This window comes from Hyperoodon ampullatus (genome assembly GCF_949752795.1).
Source record: "Hyperoodon ampullatus genome assembly, chromosome: 7".
Taxonomy (NCBI): domain Eukaryota; kingdom Metazoa; phylum Chordata; class Mammalia; order Artiodactyla; family Ziphiidae; genus Hyperoodon; species Hyperoodon ampullatus.
Window position 1 is genome coordinate 62,260,487 of NC_136920.1, and position 11,071 is coordinate 62,271,557.

An 11,071-nucleotide genomic window follows, 5' to 3' on the forward strand; every position below is an offset into this window, starting at 1 on the left:
CTGATCCCAGGACTATGCACGCCATACTGCTTGAGATTCATGGAGAAGGGAAAGATGAAGAGAGGAAGACATTTCAGGGGAGAGACCTAGGAAGACAATGGAGGCCTGGAGAAGAGAACCTCTGGGAGGAGGGACACCAAGGACACGGTGTTTGTAACCCAGGTCAGCAGTAGCGGGACAGAGAGGACACAGAGAAGAAAGATGTGAGGAGGTGAAGTTGACAAGATTTGGCTACCGACCCTTCAGGAAGGGTGAGGGAATGGAAGGGCTCTAGACTGACTCCAGGGTTCTGGCCTGATTACTAATGTGGTGCCATTAGGACACCACAGAAGAGAAGCCATTTTGGGGGTTCCTGTTGAGGTCTCCCCATGGAGGTGTCCCAAACACAGTTGGATTTGCAGGTCTGGAGCTTAGGAGAGAGGTCTGGGTTGGAGATGGATTTGGACCAATCAAGGAGTAACTCATAGCCATGGGTATGGAGATACATCAGGTAGGACATGTAGAGCGAAAAGAGAGTCTAGGACAGAGCCCTGGGGAACAGTCACATTCAAGGGGCAGACTGAGGAGAGCACTATTCTTCTTGGAGGAGAAAGAGAAGGAGGCCGTAGCTCAGAAGTTAAAGGAGGGAGCATTTCAACAAGGACGGAGAGATCGATAGTGTCCAATGCTGCTGAAAGGTCAAGAAAGATGAAGACTGAGAAGTGGCCACTGGTCTTAGCAGTCAGGAGGTCATAGTGATCTTGGGGAGAATCATTTCAGGAGAGTCCTAAGGGAGCAAGCCTCCTGCAATGGGAACTGATAGAGAATGAATCAACTAACAACTAGCCATAGACCAGATGTCAGTATAGATTCATTCATCAACACATGCTTACTGCACTCCTAGAAAATGGAGGCAATGTATCATGGTGAGGTAGGACCAGACAGTGCTGAAGACATGGACTCTGGGGGCAAACCAACTCTGGGATTTCTCCCCAGCTTCTCACTTGCTAGCTGTGTAATCTTGGGTGAGCCACTGAAATGCTCAGTGCTTCCATTTCCTCATTTATAAAATAGGGACAGGGACTTCCCTGGTGGTCCAGTGGTTAGGACTCCGCCTTCCAATGCAGGGGGGGGGGCGGGTTTGACCCCTGATCAAGGAGCTAGGATCCCACACGCCTCATGGCCAAAAAACAGAAAAACATAAAACAGAAGCAGTATTGTAACAAATTCAATAAAGACTTTTAAAAAATGGTCCATATAAAAAAAATAGGGACAATAATAATACTACAGTGTATATGCAGTTAGAATAGTGTGTTGCACACAGTCAGCACACGTAAGCATGAACACAAACATGCCTGTATAAGTACACAAGCATGAACTATTATTACAGTGGTTAAGAAGATGGGCTCTGCTGTCTGACAGACTCGAGTTCAAATTCTGACTCCGCCACTTATAGAGAAATCCTGGGAAAACTGTTCAACCTTTCTAGACCTAAGTTTCTTCTTTCGTAAAATGGGGATTAAAGTGCCTACTTTATATGGTTGATATGAAAGTTAAATGAAAGAATGACAAAAAACTTAGCACAGTGGCTGGTACACAGTGAAGGCTCAATAAATGTTGGCTGCTATTGCGTGCCAGACACTCACAGTAACCCTGGGGTAAGTGTTATTCCACAGATGAGGAGACTGAGGCTCAGACTAGGTAGCAGAGAAACATCTGGAACATAGCTCTGATGGACTCCAAAGCTAGTGCTTTCTCTTCCACAATATTGCTTCTCTGCTGGAGGGCTTGGAACAGCCTGATAAACGTTCATGTAAATGGCCAGGCAACCGAACAGGCAAGGAGCCTGAGCAGAGCTGTGCGTAGGAGAGTAACTCCAGCAGTATATGCAAGGTGGGTCAGAGTAGGAGGTGATCAGTGACGAGGCAGTTATGAGTCCAGGTTGAGGGTCAGGTGGGCATGGTCAGGTGGTTAGAGGGGAAGTGACCAGAGGATGCTTGGAGGTCTCCAGGAGACAAAGGAAAAAATAGGAGAGGTGGGCCCAGGGCATGTGTGTGAAATGATTCACTAATAGATTTATTCAATAAGTACCTATTGAAGACCTACCATGTGCCAAACACCATACTAGGCACTAGAGACATAGCAGTGACCTGGACAGATCGCGTCCCTGCCTTCATGGTGTTCACAGGTAGGGAGGCCTGGGCAGGGATGGGCAGGGAAGGGTGAGGGAGCTACAGTGGTGGGGTGAGCAGCAAGGACCTGGTCTTAAGATCTGACTCCCACAAGTAGAGTCCAGGCTGCAGAGGAGGCCAGTGAGGCTGGAGCTAGCAGAGAAGCTGGAGACATAGAGGGAAGAATGAGTCTGGGGAAGCAAGAGGTGGAGGAGAAGGACAGAGTAGTAGAGGGACTGAGATCTTGGAAGTAAAATGAACTAAGTTAAGAGTCGAGCACTTAATAGTTGTTTTCTTTCTCAATCCTCAGAACAACTCTCTTGCTGTTACCTCCATATTCAACTGAGGAAAGGGAAGCTCAGAGAAGCTAAGGTCATCCAGGTGGTAAACAGTGAGGCTGGAAGGTGTGAGGTGTAGCCCCCTTCCTTTCCTCCCTTTCCTCCTTCCTCACCAAGCATATGACAGTGTGTTCTAGGCTCTGAGAGTGTGTTCTAGGCTCCTGCTTCCATGGAGCAGCTTAGACAGAAAAACATAAACAACAGGGCACTCCACTGTGCTAAGCGAACACAGAGGGGCATCCTGACTCAGGCCTGGGGGTTCTAGATGGACTGCTGGAAGGAGGTGCCCTCTCACTAGGGGACACGGGAACTGAGAAGCCCCTCCTAAGTGGCAGAGGTTGAAATGCCCGGAAGTCAGAGGATTACCTGGAAACACTGACACCTGAGCTGAAGGAAGGGGCAGGCAGCAGGAAACCAGGAAGAAGATGGGATCCAATACCATGGACCCATGGGAGGGGCTTTTGCTTGCAGGTACCGGGGCATCAGAGAGTCCAGTCTTGCTTCTATCACCACTGACAGGCAAAAGGAAGAGGAAGAAGAGGGCACAAGTGTCTGGGAACCTGATACAGGGAGGAGCAGGGGCCTGGGGGTGCCAGGAGTAGCAGGGCTCAGAGTGGTGTATGTGGGTGGGTGTTAGAGGAAGGAGCAGCCCGTGGCACCTCCAGGGAAGGGGGCCTGGTGGAGCAGGGCAGATGGAGAGGCACTATGGTCCTGTGGCCTGATGGCATGTCACAGCTTCCTTGTCTTCCACTCCCTCCAAGAACCCCAACAGGCACGTGGCCCAGTAGATTTGGATCTGCAAATTTCTGGTGTTTGTTAAATATCTGCTAGCTGAATGAAAGGGAGATAAAGTACAATAGGGGAGAGGAAGAGGATCCAGGAAAAGAGAAGTCCAGGTGAAAGAGAGAGAAGAGGAGAGACAGTAGGGTGAGGAAGGACAACTTGTGCGGGAGGGGAGTGGAAATGTCTCTAGTGGGTAAGTGGGCATGTGTGAAAATATCTCTGCTGTGTGGGCAGCTGAGACCAGGGGTCAGTCTTCTGAAGAGTGAATGAGGGTGAGGGAGGTGCTGTGAGGTGCCTCATTCATTCATTCATCTGTTCATTGCCAAGCATCTGTAGAGGGGGCCGGGGACATGAAGGTGAATAATATACAACCTTGTCATTAAGGATATCCCAGCCCAGGCAGAGAGACAGAAAGGGAAGAGGTAATGACAACAGTGATAACAAGAGGGTCCCAAGCTTGCCTGGTGGTCAGGAGAGACAGGGTTTGAGACTAGAGCTGAGGATGGGAAGGGGTCAGCCAGGAGACAAAGGGAGTAAAAGGCTTTTCAGGCAGTATGTGCAAAGGGCCAGAAGCATGGAAGAATGCAGTGTCTTTGGGGAACTACAAGGAATTCAGTATGGCTGGAACTTGCCATGTGAGGGAGCTATGGAAATGGGAGAGGGTGGGGAGGCTGGGGGAGTCAGGTCATGACAGACCTCCTAAGGCTCCTTAAAGTAGAGATCTCATCCAAGACAGTGGTAGAACACTAAAGAATGCTGAGCAGGGAATGCCGTGGCTGGATTTGCACTTTAGAGAGATTCCTCTTCCCGCAATGAGAAGACTGGATTGGAAGAGGGAAAGGTAGACGTCTAGGGAGACAAGTTAGGAGGCTCTTGGAGTAATTCATGTGAAAAGACGGTGAAGGCAGTAGCTGAGGCCATGGATAAAAGGGGATGGGATATCAGAGACAGCTGGAAAGGAAGTAGAACCAACAGGTCCCAATGACTTTCTGGGTTATGGGACATGTGGAGAAGGGAGTGGCTACGGTTAATTTCTGGGTTTGTAGCTTGATAACTGACTGGGGATGGTGGTTTGGGGGAGGAAGGAATGATGAGATCAGGTCTGGACATGTTAAGGGGCTTATGGACTCTAAGGTCAGGTAGGAAGCAGACCTGCAGGTCTAGGGGTCAGAAGAGAGGTCTGGAAGAGATAGATATTTGGAAGTCATCAGCTTATACAGATGATAGTTAAAGCCCTGGAAATGAATGAGACAGATGACCAAGAGGGGTGTATACAGTGAGACAATAAGAAGGTCCAAGCCAGAACCCTAATAAACAGTAACATTTAGGGGCCACCCAAAGGAGCCCCCAAAACAGACTGAGAAGGAACAGCCAGGAGGTGCTCTGAAAGAGAGATGCACAGATCCCACCCTACTGTATTATCTGTTTATTTGCCTGTCTCCCTTGCCAAGGGTAGGAATAGAATAGTCTCCTATTACAGTATCCCCACCACCTAGCAGTGAGCTCATTAAATACTGACAGAATAAAATAGTGGCTCAAAAGGCGTAAGAATGATTCAAAGAGAAAAAAACAGTCAACAATGTTGGACCCCGCCAAGAGGTCAAGCAGTTGAGGACTTTTGAAAAGAGCCCCTAAATTTGGCAGGTGAGAGGTCATGTTCTCTTAGGGACAGCAGTTACACTGGATGGGACAGGAGTAAATGGGAAGTGAGGAGGTGGGAACAGCTCTGTGCGGAAGACCCTTGCACAAAATGTGGCAGTGAGGCAAAGTGAGAGAGCGTCTTAGCTAGTCAGGTATTACAAGGTTAATACCTGGAGAGGTATTATAACCTAGAAGATAGGAGAGCCTGGAGGCTCTTCATGTGCTCACAGGAGGAATAGGTACAGAGGGAGAAACTGGACATATGGATAAGACTCAGAGTACTTTGTCAAGTGAGGCCGAAGGGGGTGGGATCTGCAACAGCCGAAGGAATTCAAACTGGATGGCCTCAATATTCCGAGTGGCTGACAGACCAGGTGTGTCTGTCATGTCTACTCTTCCTTCCTCCCTTTCCTTCAGCCTCCACATCCATTCTGTCACTGAGCCCTTCTGACCCCACTGCCTAAAGAATTCTTGAAACTCTACTTCCTCGTCCTCTACTGACACTTCTCCAGTTCAGACCAGCATTATCCCCTCCTGGGTTCCTGCAACAGCCAACTATTCCTTTCTTTTCAGACTCCTCCCTCCAGTCACCACACTGCTGTCAGAGTGGTATTTATAAGACAGATCTGATCATATCACACCACAGCTTCAAATGATTCGGTGATTTTCAATTATTCTTGGCTTCCATAAGCTTTCATATGGACCTGCAAGAACTGCAAGAACTGCATGGCCTAACTAACCCTTCATTACCTCTCTCAGACTCTGTGACCCGCCCTCACATCATGCTACTAGTGCCAGGCTCACTGGATTGCTTTTTCCCTCAGACATACAATACTTTCTTACATGTGGGCTTTCCATTGCTGCTCCCTAGGCTTGGCATATTTTCCACCTACTTCACCTCACCTCCACCCCTCCTCCACCTCTCCTTTGCTTGGTAAACTCCCTATGTATCTATCAAGCTTAAGCTTAAATGTCACTTCCTTCCAAAAGCCTCTTCTGGTCTCCCTACAAGGGCTCAGGTTTCCGTGCTACGTGCTGCCATGGTACAGCGCTCACCCCATAGCCTGTAAGCTCCACACAGGCAAGGACCATGTCTATTTTGTTCACCCTTGTAATGCTACCACCTACCACACCGCCTGGCACAGAGTAGGTGCTTAATAGGTGTTTGCAGAATAAATGATCCAGAGAGTTGACTAATTAATCTGCTGAAAACAATGAGGGATGTAAGGTAAAGGGATGTGAAAAAATAGAAAAAATTTCATCTATTTATTTATGGAGGGCCCAGTTGAGGGTGCAATTTATAGAAGCGTGAATTTATAGAAGCATAACTTGGTGTGGTTGAGAAATCATTCCAGCTAGGGCTGAGACTTTGTGGGATGGGTGGTCTCAAGGACAACAATAAAATGGAACAAAGAGTGGCCAAGGAGTGGGTGAAGTGATGGTCCTGGGCGTATAAACTGGAAGGAGAGCACAAAGCCAGAAAGGGGCAGATTAGGACAAAGCAAAGAGGTCAAGGGCAAGGAGTCATTATGAGGTTGAAGAGTAAGTGGAATGGGAGCAAGGGCATCCGGGAGCTGGAAGGACACTGGAGGCTGTGGGCAGAGTGGAATGTAGGAGTTCAGAATTTTAGAGATGGACCAATTATACAGAGTGGTCGTGGGAGGGGAGAAGGTAACAGGAGCTAAAGAGCTCAAGAAACTGTGAGGCTACACTTGGAGGGACACTTGGAACCATGGCAGTGTATAGGGTGAGGGGAAGACTGATCTAGGTCCCCAAGTTTTCAGGGAACTAGAGGGTAAGCCTGGAAAGTCTACGAGTGAGAAGAAGCCATGGTGTGAGAGTATCATAAGTTAATGGGAGCTTATTCAGCAGTTGGGACAGCTCAGTCTGGTGTGTGCAAGACACCTAAAACTGTGTTTCCTATGGGATATACAAACGGGTGTTGGTAAGGGTGACTGCAACACAGCCTCCTGTTAGTGTCAGGTCTCTGAGACACCTGCTATGTACAGGCAGTCCTGATGAAGTATAACCTAGATGATGGGTTGGCTGTGACAGGGTTACCATTGGATGTATATTGCTGTGGCAGTGTCTCCAGAAAGGTGCTGGCAGCAACGGTGTCTCCCATGGTTTGTGGTGGCCTTGACAATGATCCTGTGGGAATGTGTTGGCTGCACCATTTCTGTCGTGGGTGTATGCTGTTCTGAGAGCACCCTCTGTAAATGTGTATTGGCTCTGACAGTGCTTCCGGGGGGTGTGTGATGGCTGTGAAGGCATCTCTTGTGGATGTGTGCTGCCTGCAACTGTGTCCCCTGTGGGTATTTGAGGAGTTGACATAAGCAACAATATTTTTCTGGCCTATGACCCCATGGCTGTGAGCCCGGCCCACGCCACACTGAGCTCATTGTACTTCTAGACCTCCATTTCCCCACCCCCTCCACGTGGGACCAGGCCCGCAGTGACCTCCCTCCGTCCCCTGCACAGGATTCCCATCTAGGCATCCTGGACACAAACTCAACACCAGTCTGGGTGACAGACCTCCAGTTCGGGCTTCGCCTGTCTCTCCTCTGTTTCTCTTTACTTCTCCCCCCTCAGTTTCTTTGTTTCTGTCTCAGTTTGTCTCTGTCATACACCCATCCTCCACATTCTGACACATGGCTCCCACAGAGGCAGGCAACACACACACACACACACACACACACGCGCGCGCGCGCACACACACACACACACACACACTCCCTCACAGGGACTGGCTCACCAGACACATACTCACTCTGACCCACACACCCTTGGAGTGACACGCACGTACACACGGCCAAACACACACACACACACAACTCCCCAGTGACACGCACTGACTCACACTAGGCGATGCACTAGCGCTCACATTCACATTCGGAGGAGCACACACACACCCTGCCCACACCCCCGGCACACTCACGCCGCCACACATCCGACTCGATGACACACGCACACAAAGACCCCCAGGCCCTGCCCCCACGCTCACGTTCACGCTCGTCCTCGTCCCGCAGGCCCAGGCCCCCCCCTCCCCCATTGTCTCCGGCTCAGAACAAAGCCCCCGGCTCCGTCGCCGCCACCGCCGCCCAGGAGAGGCCGGCGGCCCGGCGGGTGCGGCCGGACGGGCCGGGCGGCCGTGGGCACTGACCTCCGCGCGGCGCGGGCTCCCTTGCCCGGTCCTGGGGCGCCGTCCGGCGCGGTCAGCCCCCTGGGCAGCGCCCGCCAGCGCGGGGCCTGGGGCCGCGCATCGTCCGCCACCGCTGTCTCCCGGCCAGCGAGCAGCTCCGGGCGAGCGGCCGGCCGTCGGTTCGCGAGCACCCGCCCGTCGATCGGTCCGTCCGCCGCCGCCGTCGCCGCCGCCGGGGCGCCGCCTCCTCCACAGCCGCCCCGAGGAGGAAGCGAGATTCGCCGCCGCGGCCCCGCGCCCCCTCCCCTCCCCTCCCCCGCCCTCCGCGCGGTAACCCGAGCCCCCGCCCCTCCGCCCGCGAGCCCCCGCCCCCGCCCCCACCCGCGCTCCGCGCCGCTGCCCCCCTAGCGCCCGCCAGTCCTCCCTCCGCCCCTAGACTTCCCGGCCCCAGTCCCCGGCCGGATCCAGCCCCAGCGCTGCGCGGTTCCCGCGTCCCCGTTCTCTTCCCTTCTCCTGGTCCAAGCGCCCTGTCCCCTTCTTCCATCCCGTTCTCTGCATCCTCTCTCCTCGTCCCCTTCTCCTTCTCGTCCTGCTCTTCCATCTTCTTTCCTAACCCCATTCCTCCACTGTCCCCTCTTCTCCCTCACTGCCCTATTCTCCCTCCCAACCCTTTTCTCTCCATTCCCCTCTCCCTTCTCCCTACCCTCTTCTTCTCGCCCCATCTCCCATCCTTTCCTCTCCAGCCCCTTGTCCCCATCCCTTCTCGATCCTTTCTCCTCAGCCTCTTCTCCACACCAGTTCTCCCCATGTTCTTTGCCTGCCCTTCTCCTTTCCCTGTCTCCCCACCTCTTCTCTTCAACTCTTTTCTCCCAACCCCTTCTCACTGTCCCTTTCTCCCTGTCTCTTCCCCACATGGCTTTCCCTCCCAGTTTCCTTCTGTCATCCCGCTTTCCTCATCCTCTTCTTCCATATTAATCTCTCCATTCTCTCCTCCTGGTCACTTCTGTTTAACCCATGCGCTTTATTAGTTCTCCTTCCCTCACTTCCTCTTTCATCCCAAAGTTGAGGCTCCAGGTGGAGGGTATTGGAACGAGGAGATTTAGGGACGGTGGTCTCACTCAGGGTATACTCCTCAGAAAAGGAAAGCGAGATGGAAACTAGGCAAGGAGGTGGGAAGGGGCTTGAGGGGCCAACTGGCAGAGAAAATGGAAAGAAGTAAATCAGATGGAGTCAGACAGTATTAAAGAACTGGAAGAGTTTTGATCCCTCCTCTTCTGTCCTTCCTGTGACTGAGTATAGGCTGTGAGTCCAAAGGTATTCTGACTTGAGACGTGCAAATGGTACAAAGAAATCAGGAACTTCTGGGGTGAGAGAACACACTTTCAGTTAAAGCAGAAGGGAGTGTGATTTTGAAATAGAGGAGTGAAGAAGAGGCTGGAATCCTTGATAACATCCAGGTTTCTGGCTTGGGCAGCTGGGTGGATGGTGGTGACATTCACTGTTTTGGACAAAAGGAGCAGGAGTCGCTTGCAAGAGGCTGATTTAGAAAGATGATGACTTTCGATTTGGGCTGCTAACTTTGAAGTGCCTGTCGGGTAGGTAGGTCTGCAGCTTAGAAGAGTGGTCTGGGATGGACATAAATATTTGGGAGTCATCTGCAAATACTGTATAAGCTTGAATATAGGGTGAGGTTTTTGCTGTTTTGTTTTTCTAAAATCATCCCAAGGAAAGAGGGAGTAACCTTATATTTGAGTCCTTACAAAGTCTCTCATATTACAGGGTTTGCTCTCATTTACTTTATTTTGAACAACAAACCACTGGATAGAGCAGTATGGTATGGTGACTAAGCTTGTGGACTCTGGGGCCAGACTGCCTGGCTTGGGGTCCAGACCCTGCCATTTACAAGCTGTGTGGCTTTTAAAAAGTTACTTAGCCTGTCTCTGCCTCAGTTTTCTCATCTATAAAGTGGGGCTAAGGGTTAAATTATTTAATATATATAAAGTACTTCGTACCTGGCACATAGTAAGTGCTCCATAAATGCTAACCATTTTTACTGTTTGGGCATGACCCATTAACCTGAAATGTCCTCAACTATGCTATTTTGGATGCCTGTATAGGTCATTTCCCACAGAATCAATAGTCACAGCTTTGATAGCTATTCCTGGTAATAGTCTCACAACTGCATGTGGTGAATGTTTCTAAGTATGCTTTATAAAAAGTGCCTTTAAAAGTAATACTGTAGTACTTGGGAGGGGCTTCTAGGCTGCTGGAAATATCCTGTTTCTTGACCTGAGTGATGTTATATGGATGTTTTACTTTGTGACAATTCATTGAGCCAAACACTTATGACTTAGGCCATTTTCTGTATGAATATTATACTTCAGTAAAAAATTAACAATTAAAAAGTTATTTTTAAAAGGCAAAACAGTAAGTGATTTTTAGAGGTCATGAATATATTCTTGCAGGATGCATGCCAAACACCAGCTGCCCTAGAGTGATGCAAATGTGGGACCTGTGACTTGGGATACAGTTTCCAATGACTGCATCACAAATGGATTCAAATTGTGCTGTGTCCTCTCTGAAATTCTCCACTTAGACTGAAGAGAAGATCATCTGTTCTGGAAAATAGGTAAGATGGCTGAAAAAGTTAAAAGTATGCATTAACTTGTTTATGGAATTATGAGAATGGAAAGAAAGCAATATTTAAAAATCAATATATTATTTATAAATTTTTTTTATTCTTGTAATATTTTTTACTTTTTTTTTACGTCTTTATTGGAGTATAATTGCTTTACAATGGTGTGTTAGTTTCTGCTTTATAACAAAGTGAATCAGTTATACATATATATATATGTTTCCATATCTATTCCCTCTTGCGTCTCCCTCCCTCCCACCCTCCCTATCCCACCCTCCCTATCCCACCCCTCTAAGTGGCCACAAAGCACCGAGCTGATCTCCCTGTGCTATGCGGCTGCTTCCCACTAGCTATCTGTTTTACATTTGGTAGTGTATATATG

At 49.8% G+C, this 11,071-nt stretch overlaps 1 long non-coding RNA gene across 1 annotated transcript in view; it reads left to right on the top strand.

The window, feature by feature from the left end:
• LOC307055697 overlaps nucleotides 1–10,770 on the top strand; it is a 27,983-nt gene extending 17,213 nt beyond the window's left edge. The window contains exon 3 of the long non-coding RNA XR_013810979.1: nucleotides 10,520–10,770. This is a non-coding gene — a long non-coding RNA (uncharacterized lncRNA). The remainder of the gene's footprint in view (nucleotides 1–10,519) is intronic.
• Nucleotides 10,771–11,071: the final 301 nt, after the last annotated feature.